The following is a 13606-nucleotide window of genomic DNA, read 5'->3' on the forward strand; positions in this document are numbered from 1 at the left end:
AAAGACATACAATGCCGCTTTCATCGTACTATTAAAACGGTCAAACCTTAAGTGAACCTGTCGCTGGATATGATATCACTAATTATTTTCTGGTTTTAATAAAGTAAATACTCAAATAGCAATCACCACAGAAATTGCAAACAGCAATGCATAAAATGCATGAAGTGGAAGTGATGGCGAAGAGATTACTAGGAACGAATTTTAAACACTCCGCGGGTTGCGACCGCTACTCGTTAGGCAAAACGTACCGCATAACATTACGGAACACCTTCTGGATCACCTTCTAGTCAGCACTACCGCATGAGCAGCCTTTGATATTACAGGGGACTTTTACGATGAGTCCAATGCGTCAATTCTCTCGGGCCTAGCTTGAACCAACTGCAGTATCTGGATATAGGACTATTGTCAAGGCATTCTTTACAGATGCCGCAGTGACCGTAGGCGTCGGTCGCTCTACACTTTAACATCACCAGCCAAACCCTATAAAGCAGTTCATCAATAATTAATTTCGCTACCGCTGTTGAACCTGAAGGACCTTCCTCCACTTTTGACGTCTACCCTCCGCATGAAACGTGCTATCTGTTGACACCTATAATGCTTTGGATCTCCACTGGTTACATCAGGGCCAGCAGGGCGCCCTACAACAAGCACTTAGCAGTGAAGAATACCTCAAGTGCTCAAGAATATCTTCAATGTCGCAGCTTAACCTGCGCACTGAAAAAATTATAGCACCTTAATCTGGTGAAACAGACCACAAAAGCTACGCACCAGAAAATTGCGCATCGGTAGTAGTGCACACGCCATTTTTCCTCTCTCATATAAAATGACGCAACTATGACACAAGAACTTCTCGTTTGCAGGATCACATACAGAGGACATTACCTGCCCCTCAATCATACCGAAATCAAGGAACTGGATATCATCATTCAGCAAACTAGGTCATGTATCTTCGCCTACCGCCCACCACCTCGACCCATGTTTTGAACTTTTTGAAGCATATGGCACAACCCAAACGCATTGCCTTACTTCCACAGCCAACCCACGGAAACACTTCCCATCACTCGGTTACCAAACTCAAGAGAACAGCTCAAATACCGCGTAAGATCCACTCCACTATACATGACTGTCGCAGGCGTGCCTGCATATGATACCTTTACGGAACGTACGGACACCTAGACACCACTGGTACACTGACACCTCCTCCTACCGTCGACTCAATGGATACCTGACCATCGTGATTTACCATTAGGACCGAGTCACTGCTGCCATCATATTGACTGCAGACTCCGAGGCAGGGGAAGAACCCACCGTAGCGTTTGCTATTACCAAACATCACGAGTACATCGTAATCATCACAAGCGTTCAAGCAGCTTGCTATAGTTACAGCATATTGGTTTTCCCCTCAAGCGCTGGAAATTTTCCCACGGCAACAGAAACTTTTTGGTTGCTTAGTATACGCTGCTAGTGCTCGTGTAGCATTATAAGGAACGATGTCCATGCACTGCTGCGTAGCTCTTTGCAAGCGATTTGTTTGCATGTAGTAATGCTGGGCGTAAGGTACGTACGGCGCGCGACTTTAGCGTCCCCCATTTTAATTTGTGAATCTTCAGGGCAATGCGTCTGTTATGTACACTCTTTTGAAAGCTGCGTTTGACGTGCGGGTCGCGACTGCCACCGTTATTAACGCCGAACATTTAGGCAGCAGAGTTGTTTTCCCGCAGGCGAAGTAGAGCCTGCATTCGTTCTTCGCTCTGCCCGCGCTGATGGATGGTTAGACATCTGTAAACCACAAACGCGCTCGTCTTCCTTTTTTTACAGCAAAGCTGTCTAGGGCTAGGATCCAGCAGATCGTCTCCGGTAACAGAGCGATGTAGACAAGAATCGCTAGTGAACGTAGCGCCACGTTGCGGAGACCCCTCAAATCCCCGGGATCGTAAAACTGCGTGCCACACCCCCGGCGCATCAAAAAAAAAATAATATAAAATAAAAAGGCCCTATGGCCGTCATATTTTAATACAAGACGGCTTATATTTCCTGTGAAAAATTGGCTGGCGATTACGATACTCTCTAATGCGACACCGTATTTTCGCGCGTACAACCCGACCCCGCACGTAATTCGCACGTCCACTTTCAGCCGGCGAAAAAGAAAAAAATATCTTCGCGTATTGCCCGCACATTTGATACGGAAAAGGCTGCACCAAAGCTACTGCTCAAGCAGCACATCGCATGCTGTGTTTAGAGAAAAAGCGTATCTTTAGCAAGTAGAATACACTGACTGCAAGGCGAAAGTCACAATTCACCAATAAAATTCTGTTGTGAGATTGAGCTCGTGATGTTTTGCGCAATCGCTGCCATGGAAGGCGCACTGCTGTAAAGCTGCGCTAAAGAAAAAAACCCGCGTATTTTCCGCACCCATACTTTGCGACTGAAATTTTCGCATTATTTGGTGAGGGTTATACGCGCGAAAATACGGTATTTGGGCGCAGCTGTTCGAGCAGCTGGTTTAGCAGCAGCGGCGGATTACGCAGTTCCAGCAGTTGTGTCACTTATTGCTCAGTAAGAACTGGCTGAGAGCGCGTGTGCGCGTTCCATAACAGCTGCGGCAGATGTGCATAACCGGTTGCGTCACTCCCAGTTCAGCACTTACTCCTGATGGCTGCAGTGCCCTGGAGCAGCACTCACTAGTGGGTTCTCTCGCCGATGAGCCTCTTCGGCGGCGGCGCGAAGTGCGTCTCAGGAAGGGACCGCGAACTGCGTCTTAGGCCGGGTTCAGACTGTTGTCGCCACTGTCGTAATATCTTTATATAATGGCGTCATTTGACGACATTCTTTTTTTTTTTTGGGGGGGGGGGGACATGTTTCGGGGTACAGTTTCACGTGCCGATTATGACTGCCGAAGTTTTAATTCGAACATCGAAGCAGCCAAAAATTCGAGCCTGCACGTGTGTTCCACTCTCGCTCCGCTTGTTTTGGCATTTGAACGGCAGTAGATCGGGAATACCGTCTAGGACTTTATTTTTTACATTTAAATTATGGAAATTTCGTTTTCTTGTGGTGTTAACGGCACATACCGTGCCGCGACCACGCCGTACTCGAACTGAATAAGAATCCAACTTTTCAATAAATATCGATGTAAGTACGAACCCCCTGACGCGATGCACAAATTGTACTGCTTATATGATACAGGTGGAAGATAAATCACGTGTTTATAACTTACACATCCTTATATGCATGTGTCCTATCAGGAGTTTCCACGTGACCTGCCGGCGAAAAAAATTTAGCAGTGGCTTAGATCCGCTATCCGAGGATATACGTAGCGTGAGTTAGGGTCAGCTGGATGTCCTTAGCTTTCCTGGTTTTCTAGGTTTTGCTTGATTATTATGCTTACTGCTGCTTCAATGACACACACACGGTACACGCTTTATGTGACATATGTACATTTATCAAGCGGCTCCTGCGCAGTGTCACCAATCGCCCCAGAGCTAAGCCGGTTCCACAGGCACACGCCGGTGTTGCAGCGACGCACGAGCCATCAGTTTCACACCCGGCCGCCCCTCACATGATCAAGGCCGCCACGTTCCGCGCTTGCTTAGGACTGTGTCGCTTCGACGCACAAGATATCGATTCCACACCCGGCCACCCCTCGGATGATCATCAAGTGGACCGGGCCGCCACGTGCGGAACGGATGTCGGCGAATACACTGGACGCGTGGGGCGCGCTTCGACCGGCGCACGCCGGTGTCGCAGCGACGCACGATTTATCGGTTACACACCCGGTGACCCCTCTAATGATCTTCAAGTGGACCGGGCTGGCACGTGCCGCGCTTACACAGCACGGTGTTACTGCGACGCACGAGCCATCGGTTCCCCACCCGGCCACCCCTCTCATGACCATCAAGTGGACCAGGACGCGACGTGCGGAACGGATGTCGGCGAAGACGCTCGACGCGTGGGGCGCGCTTCGACCGGCGCACGCCGGTTTTGCAGCGACGCACGAGACATCGGTTCCACACCCGGCCACTACTCGCATGATCATCAAGTGGACCGGGACGCCACGTCCGGAACGGACGTTGGCGAAGACGCTGGACGCGTGGGGTGTAGTTCCACAGGCGCACGCCGGTGTTGCAGCAACGCTCGAGCCATCGGTTCAACAACCGGCCACCCCTCACATGATCATCAAGTGTAACGGGCCGGCATGTGCCGCGTGCACAGCACGGGGTTGTTGCGACGCACGAGCCATCAGTTCCCCACCCGGCCACCGCTCTCATGATCGCCAAGTGGACCGTGTCGCCAAGGGCCGCGCTTGCGCAGCACGGTGTTGCTGCGACGCACGAGCCATCGGTTTCACACCCGGCCACCCCTCGCATGATCATCAAGTGGACCGGGACGCCACTTGCGGAACGGATGTCGGCGAAGACGCTGGACGCGTGGGGTGTAGTTCCACTGGCGCACGCCGGTGTTGCAGCGACGCACGAGCCATCGGTTTCACACCCGGCCACTCCTCACATGATCAAGTGGACCGGGCTGCCACGTGCCGCGCTTGCCGAGCACTGTGTTGCTGCGACGCACAAGCTGTCGGTTCCACACCCGGCCACCCCTCGGATGATCATCAAGTGACCGGGCCGCCACGTGCGGAACGGATGTCGTCGAATACACTGAACGCGTGGGGCGCGCTTCGACCGGCGCATGCCGGTGTCGCAGCGACGCACGATTTATCGGTTACACACCCGGTGACCCCTCTCATGATCATCAAGTGGACCGGGCTGGCACGTGCCACGCTTACACAGCACGGTGTTACTGCGACGCACGAGCCATCGGTTCCCCACCCGGCCACCCCTCTCATGACCATCAAGTGGAACGGCACGCCACGTGCGGAACGGATGTCGGCGAAGGCGCTGGACGCGTGGGGCGTAGTTCCACAGGCGCACGCCGGTGTCGCAGCGACGCACGATTCATAGGTTCCACATCAGGTGACCCTTCTCATGATCATCAAGTGGACCGGGCTGGCACGTGCCGCGTATGCACATCACGGTGTTGCTGCGACTCACGAGCCATCGGTTTCCAACCCGGCTACCCCTCTCATGATCGCCAAGTGGACCGGGCCATGACATGCCGCGCTTGCGCAGCCCGGTGTTGCTGCGGCGTACGAGCCATCGGTCCCCCACCCGGCCACCCCTCGCATGATCATCAAGTGGACCTGCCCGCCTCGTGCCGCGCTTGCACAGCTAGGTGTTGCTGCGACGCACGAGCCATCAGTTCCCCACCCGGACACCCCTCTCATGATCGCCAAGTGGACCGGGCCGCCACGGGCAGCGCTTGCGCAGCACGGTGTTGCTGCTACGCACGAGCCATCGGTTCCCCACCCGGCCACCGTTCTCATGATCATCAAGTGCACCGGGCCACCACGTGCGGAACGGATGTCGGCGAAGACACTGGACGCGTGGGCTGTAATTCCACAGGCGCACGTCGGTGTTGCAGTGACGCACGCGCCATCGGTTCCACTCCCAGCCACCCCTCACATGATCATCAAGTGGACCGGGCCGCTACATGCCGCGCTTGCGCAGCACGGTGTTGCTGCGACGCACGAGCTATCGGTTCCCCACCCGATCACCCCTGCATGATGATCAAGTGGGCCGGGCCGCCACGTGCCGTGCTTGCGCAGCATGGCTCTGCAAGAGCCACGCGAAACTGCTCAACCTCGGCCAGTGTACCTCACGCTACAAAAAAGACGAATCGCAGCAAACAAGACAGATAAGGGACAACATTTTACTGTCTGCAAGGCAACGAAAGATTGTACGGAAAATTTGGTGGAGACAAAGGGTGTGTCTTTATGTATGCTTTCGTCCTTTCTTCAAATGGTTTAGAAACTTTGAACGATCGTAGCGTCAGCTCTCAGCAAAGAACTGGCTCCTCATAGTCCGTTCATAGCTGCCAGCCACCATTGCGACGGGGCAAGGGCGCATCGAATCAACACAATAAGAAATCGACGACTAAAATAGTAGGCGGTGGTTAGTCATTCCAGATGACCGTATTCTACGCTGAAATAGTAGGATCTTGTAGGGTCTATCAGCTGACTACATCGTCTAATAAAAAATCAGAATATGCTGCTCTTCGAACGAGTATTTTCCCACCCAGTTATGGAAAAAAAAACTCTCCCCACCTCCCCGAAGGGGATCGTGCGGAAATGCGAATGCATTGGGTGCACCGATGAGTGCGCTGCGGCAAGCAGTCACGGAGAGAGGCGCGCGCTCCACGGCATTTATATATATTTTTCCGAGCGAAGCGAGCGGAGAGAGGGTACGCGGAGAGGAGAGAGAGACCCGCGCAACACGCCCGCCCCGCGCGCGAGCTCTCTCCGCCGAGCTCCGCGATGCGAGCGCCTTCACAAGCCCGAGCGCGCTCCTCCTCTCCACTCACTCTCCGCTACTCCGGCCGAGCTCCGCGATGCGAGCGCCCTTACACGCCGAGCGCGCTCCTCCTGTCCCCTTGCCCTCCGCTACTCCCGCCCGAGCTACCACCTGCTCCGGTTGCTAGGCGCGCCACAGCTGTTGCTAGGCGCACGCCGACCAACGCACGACAACCCCCGACTAAGAAATGCATTCGCATTTAAGCGCGCGAGCTTTCTCCGCCCAGCTCCGCGATGCGAGCGCCCTCACAAACCCGAGCTCACTCCTCCTTTCCACTCCCTCTCTTTACAACAACTTTACAAAAAGCGCATGCCAATATTACGCCACCGCGGACGTTGGCTGCTCTGCGCTTGCTGCCTTTTCGCTGTTTTCGTTTCCTTTATGATGGCGCTGCACAGTGTCGCCGGAATGGCTTACGGCTCTTCCGCCAGCGCTCGGGCCATTTTTCAAAGGGTCTATAAGATCACATGTGATTCACCTAAAATTTTCTTCTTCTTCGAGAACCGAAAGGCCGCAGTGCTCAATGCTTTCACCGCTATTCTTCAATTTATACTAAAATAGCCTATTCGGTAGTTTCCTTCTGTTATTTGGTGCAATGCGCCACGATACATTACTATTCTATCGCAATGCGAATTATAGTAAAGCCGCAAGCTTGCTACAATGACATGTGCTTTCAGGCATAAATTGTTTCCAATCAAATTTTCTGCGTGTTAGTACTTCGAAAACAAAACTTGCATGTTTTCATAAACTTCTGAATTCGGCTCGAACAAATATGTCAGTCACTAGGAATTCTTCACATTTGAAGTCCTGTATACGCGTCACCAAGATGCTAAGTTTGGGGTTTGCTTTTTCTTATTCCTAAGACTGGCCTGGAATGTTTTTTTTGTGTGTCATTTTCGTAGAGGCTCGGACTGAGTGTCAACTGCCGGCCTAGAGGGTCCGAGGGGCGCGACGCGCCCCAGATGGAAGCACTTCGAGTACATGTTGTTGTGTTTCTCTCGGGGCGGCGGACACCACCTAGCGCTTCGGCGGCAACTGGGAATCCGTTGGCCCTAATGCTCGCAAGCATGCGAGTTCGGGGGCCATGTGGTTTCGCACCGGGCGCGGTCGTGTCCAGGCTACGGCGCGGAAACGGTAGCGCCAGCACAGCGGCTGGGTCATAGATCTCTGGGTGGACACGTCAGGAAGACACGAAATGTCAAAGCGGCGGCAGCGGCGGCGACGGCTTTCTTTGCAACTGTAACATGCTCTGTTTTGTTTTGCAATGGGCAATTCGGGGATGGCCGGAAACGGAGCGACAACTGGACATGAATTCTCACAGCAGTTGGCCGCGGGAACGGGCATGGTGTGGCGGCGGCACCTTTGGTAAACAAGTGGCGACACGCTGCAGGCGTTTGTTGGCATGTGGGGTCCGGGAGTGTAGGCGTTGTCGGGCCACTACCGAAATCGGTGTAACAACGCGTAAGACTTGGTTAGATTATTTGTTTTACGTCTCACGGCTTCCGGTTGGAATCCTTTCTGCGTATTGACGTATAGTTTGCGTGGGAATGGGAAATGAGTTTGGAACAAGGGGTGGGCCAATTGCTTAATTATGAGCTCCGCCTGTGTGAGCTATGAATGGCCAGATATTTTCCTTATGGGTCCTTCTCTGTCTCTTTGGTTCCGCCTTCCTTGGAGGCGTAGTTTTTTATAATAGAACCAAGGTGTTTGTTGTAGAGAAATAGGAGAGAGCCCCGCTGGATGCGGGTTCGTCTCGAGCTCTCCTCGAGCAATGGCACTGTGATGTCTGTTGTAACTTAGCTTTAAATAGTGTAATAAAGTGTACAGTTTGCAGAGTAGACCGTCGTCAGCTATGTGCCTTCGATCAGCGAGCCACCTTCAACATCATCATCATCGACCGCTCCATCCACGTAGATCAACTCAGATGAATATGCAGACTCAGTAAAATATTTGGGTGTGCACTTTCATGACGTTCAGCAAGAAGAACGGTACCCAGTGTACCTTGAAAGTCACTACTTGCTTTGTGTGGTTTACGACGGCACAGAAACGCCCCTTCACTTGCAAGCTTCCCTTGGCGACCAGTCATTTCTTGTCTTTTTCTGTCAGTAAACTGACAAGCCAAACGTGGCCCATCTGATAAGAGCCGTTGGCGGTGACATCCTTCGATAGCCCCACCGCTTCGAACGGGTTCCGCAAATCTTAGACGCGGTATGGGCGAGCGGCTGCGTCGAAGTGCGAAACCGCACGGTTTCATTCCTTCACCGGAAGGAAAAGCTGGCGATAAAAAGCGGTATCCGGCAGGCGGTACCGACAACGATTCATCAGGCCAGCACGTTCCGTTGCGTCACCTACTTGAGCTCATCTAACCGTTGCGTCACCCACCATCAATGGCCGTTGTGTCAACATCCCGCGACCCATGCTGTAGGAAGCCGGAGGCCGAATGCTCCATTTCGACATGGTCGAAGCTGCTTGGAAGCCGTAAACGCAACGAAACAATATGTCCCGAAAAGGCTTTGCGTTCAACCATCGCCATCGCTTGACGGAGGGGTGCATGATTGCTTAGTTGCGTTTTTTTTTCGAAGGATCCAAATTCGAATCGCGAAATACGCAAGCTGTGACAAACTTCTGAGATACCGCTTTGCGATCTATGCTTCACGAGCACTGAAGGTCAGCGAATAGAGAAAGACTGGCAGCAAGGCTGTTTAATCGCCGTGACCCAGGAAAGACCGAGGTCATCTGTGCTTCTGTGGCTTTAGGTGTGAATGTGAAAGGTTGCGGCTGCGGGGTGCTATTCAGTTTGAACGAAAAGGTCAAAGTGTTTATTCTCTTTCTGTGCTGGACAGAACGTTTTTGCTTTTTACGAAGAGAGAAAGAGAGAGAAAGAGTGAATGTTTTTGTTGTGGAATAATTAATTAAAGTTCCATTGCCAGCAATAAAAGATTGTTAAAATTGAATGGGTGTTTCGTGTTTTCGGGCAGCAATCGCAAAATGGTCCACAGCAAAAAAAAGTTCAATAGTTTTACAAGCCAACTAGAAACATTAAATAGGGCTGCATTTCCAGTCTGTCATTCGCAATATTATTCTCAAGTTAATAAAAGGCGCGAAGTGAGGTTGGGTGGAATGAGTGAAAGAAAAAAGTAAAACACTTCTCGCCGTTGCGTATGTAGAAAACATGTCGCACCGTGTAAAACGTGTTGCCAGCCGGTCTAACGTGGTGTGGTTTTCTCAGCCCCCAAACAAATTGACCGAGTTATGCGGCAGATAGACAGAATGTTGTCTCTCATTGCGAAACGCTTAAGAAAATGAGGATGCCAAGTGAAACATACCAATTCCCTTTGAGTGTTGTGCTACGTGTGTTTGTATTATGCCGATGTGGTGTGGCCACACTTAGGCATCGCCCAACGGCGCGATGCTTATAAACACACGTCTGCAGGAACACCAAAATGCTGAAAAATCAAAGCAGGGCTCCCAATTATGGGAACATTGTGTCACACATGGGTGTTCACCCGTCTTTCGCGATACGACATTTTTCTCAAGCCATACGGCTAAAACCGCTAGATAGTTAATAGAAGCGTTTTACATAAAGAGGAGTGGCGAACGATGTGTCAGCGGCCTCGTAACTGACAAAGACTACTTTTGACTGTGCCACTCATTGTGGATTTAGCGATGTATTGATATCTTGTGCTTTTTTTTTTCAATGCCTTTCCCTTTCTACTGACACGCGTGCCGTCGATTGCGTACATTCCCTGTAAAAGTTGCTTTCGCGGTTTTTACCTATGCGACATGAACGCACCACGTGAGACGTAGTAAGTCTACATTTGTGCTTATTTTCAATAAAGCAACAGTTGCGAGTTAGCGGCGTGTTGCCTCAATTTTTTTTGTCATCGTCCCTGCTCTGAGAGGGCATTAAACATTAAAGTCAACAGCTACCAAGCAGCCAAATCATTCTTTCTACTTTAGGCACCAAACTGGGTCAACTAGAGACAAACTCACATTAAGGGAAACAACTGGAGTTTGGCAGGGCATGTGATGCCTAGAATTGACAACTAGTGAACCTTTACGATAACAGAGTGGTTACAGAGGGACGGGACTAGAAGTAGGGTAGGACCGATAACTCTATGTCCGATAAAACACTAAGGTAAAAGACGCCAACAGCACGATGCAGAAATTCGGACACTGTGCTCGGACAAGGTGTTTAAACTAATTACTGTTTCTGTGCAGCCGGTCTGCCGTTTTTATTGGGATGGCGCAAGACAATCGGTAGGATACCACACAAGCATAGTCATATAATGTCATATTAATGGTGTAGCCTGTGTATTTTCCGACAGCCCACAGGTAGGGCTAGCAGCCGTTCATGTTCGCGTTGTTTATTTCCCTTGTTAGCACTTACGCTGTTGTCGAAGTGCAGGGGCTCTCGACTGTGTTCCCCTCGAGTCAAATGCATGCATCACGCTGGCGCTGAAAGGCCAGAAGACCAACACGCCTTAATTTACAGCTTGCTTTGTGCGCTCAGAACAAGACAAATATCGGAATAAATCATTGCCAACAGCTTTGTTGCTATTGTTCAACCATAACAGATCAATAGAAACGCATGGAAGAATTCTCAATACCTTAGGCCTTATTGTATGCCTGTTGCACCACTTCAATATGGCTTTCACAAATATGGATATTCTACGCGCTGCTCCTACCGAAAGGATGACCGAGCACAAAGCGGTCTGAAATAAAACGTCCTTATACAAATTTTGGCGCAGATATTGTTAGTTGTGTAATCGGCGCCGGAGCGCACACAACTGTGGTGCAGTGTTTTCTGTCGGTAGTGGCCATCATCCATCGACGTATGAGCCATTCTTACGTAAACCTACACCGTCATCGTCATCTTAATTAAAGGGACCCTGAAGTAATCCGTAAACATTGCAGGAATACTAGCGCAAATCGTTGTTTGAAGTCTCTAGACCATGTTTTGAACACTCTTGCACCGTTTACGCGACTTTATTCAGTAGAAAAATAAATTTGAAGATACTGTTCTCCTCTCGGCTTCCTCCTTGCCGATTTCTTATGATGTTGCGTCTGACGTCAGAACCAGATAGCTTGCCTTTACTGCGCTACTGCATGGCTTGGTGACCCTCCGAATCAGTCGGCCCAGCGTCTAGTCGGCCGGCCGCCGGCGAATCGACAGACTTTGTTCGCACAGTTGAAACTAAGCCACAGCACGTTTCTGCCGGGGAAAATGGGGCTATAGTTTGTTGGTTTCTAGTCTCTATCAAGCTCTCTAAGTAGAAGTCGCTCCACACAAGCGCACATGCTACGCTTCGCTGAGTGGTACGCTAGTAGAAAAAACCGAGGCCAATTGAAGGCGGGAGAAGAGTCAGCGATGGTAATATAGGTACAGGGGGGATGAAAAGAAATGTGAACAACGGAGCGCACAGCCTAAGGCCGGGTTCAGAATTGTCTCGTAACTGTCGTAATTTATTTCAATAATGACGTCATTCCACGTCTCAGCCAACCGAACTGCGTGACATGCCTTTTTTTACTAACATAGCGCACGATATGGCTGCTACGTCGGTAGTGTGAACACAGCATAAGACTCATGCTGCACCATCTGGCTGCAACTGCGCGCATGCGCACTTCTTCGAGAGAGTTTGAGAGTTTGGCGTACGTTTATGGGAAATGATTCATCGAGAAGCGACGCCGGTCGTTTATTTTGAGACGCCTTTTCACGCTGCGTCGCCATTGAGCATGATGATCGTTAAAGGGCCTCATGCTATCTGCAATCCGCCTCCTGCGTGCTTGGCTGCCTAATGTAGCAGATAATAGTATGCTCAGTAGCGACAGACCATAAAAAGACGCCGCAACATAAATGACCGGCGCCGATTCTTTATCAAGCATTTCCCCACTCTCAAACGCTCAAACTACGCATGCGCGCAGTTTACTGACAATGCAGCCAGGCGGTGCGGCATGCGTCAGAGGCTACGTGCTCCGTTGTTCTTATTTCTTTTATTCCCCCCCTGTACGAAGGAATTAAAATCGACCGAAACGTTTTTTATTCAGCTTAAAACCGTGGGAGAAGCCGTGCTGGCGCTGGGCGAATTAGCACAGTGGCCAGCAGGGCGACCACACATTTGCGAATTGCTTTTCTGCCTCAGAAATGCTGTCGCTAGAGGTGAGATATTTTTGTGCTTTTGGCAGACGCTTACTGCATGAGCGGTATTCAAGAAATTGTTATCTAAGGTGTTTTCAATGGTAAATCTAAATAAAAATATGAACAGGATATACAATATATAGTTTTAGTGCTCCCGGCAGCGTTTCCTCGTGGCGAAGTGGTCTGGAGCTTTAGGTATATGTTGTTTTGCATATCGAAAGTTGCAATCCCCAACAGCGGATGCTGTTTTTTTCTATATTCAAGTTTATTTATGTGTTTTTGATGATTTATTTTTATACTGAATTCACCATTTTTGCGCTGTAACACTCACTGTTTCACGAGAGCGTTCGGAGGGCGCGTGCGGACTGACACAGACGCGCTGGCGTGTGCTCATTGGCGGGGTGCTACCATTAGCCATAAGGCCGACTCCTGAAAGGCTCTGGGTCCCGAGCCCCCTCCGAGATTTCCTTGGTGGGCGGAGCGGTGATACTAACTCCCACGTTCGGATGAACGGATGGACGCACGGATGGACGGACTGGTAAGGGGATGGGTGTGGGTGTCGGTCGGTTGGCGGCGAGGCAGGCAAGCAGGCGGGCCGGCGGGCGTGCGGGTAGGCAGGCAGGCAGGCGGGTAGGTATGTTTGAAGGTAAGTATTAAGGTAGGTGAGTGGTAGGGTTTAGTTAGACGGACGGACGGGCGCACAGGTGAATGGGTGGGTAGGGGAGACGGAAGTACGGACGGACGGAGAGACAGACAGATGAGTTTTGCGGAAAATAAACACGTTTACTGAAAGGGTACCTGAAAAAGATCTGTATAACAGCTTGACTGGCCCCACTTCCCCGGTGCGACAGGGGGCAATCGGCAATGGCCAATATAGAAAAAAAATGTGCACAAACAGCGCAAGGTTTATACGGTATCTACAATGAAACCATAAGCAGTAATAGAATACAGGGTAAACAGGGTTTACCCTGCTTACCCTGTAGAAAGCAGAATGGGAGAAAAAGTTCATCCTTGTAAAAACATGAGTTCGGCATAAAAAACTGCGTGTTTGTTCAAAGGA

The sequence above is a fragment of the Haemaphysalis longicornis genome, unplaced genomic scaffold, assembly GCF_048455015.1.
Source record: "Haemaphysalis longicornis isolate Haplotype H1 unplaced genomic scaffold, Haemaphysalis longicornis Haplotype H1 scaffold_10, whole genome shotgun sequence".
Lineage (NCBI taxonomy): Eukaryota > Metazoa > Arthropoda > Arachnida > Ixodida > Ixodidae > Haemaphysalis > Haemaphysalis longicornis.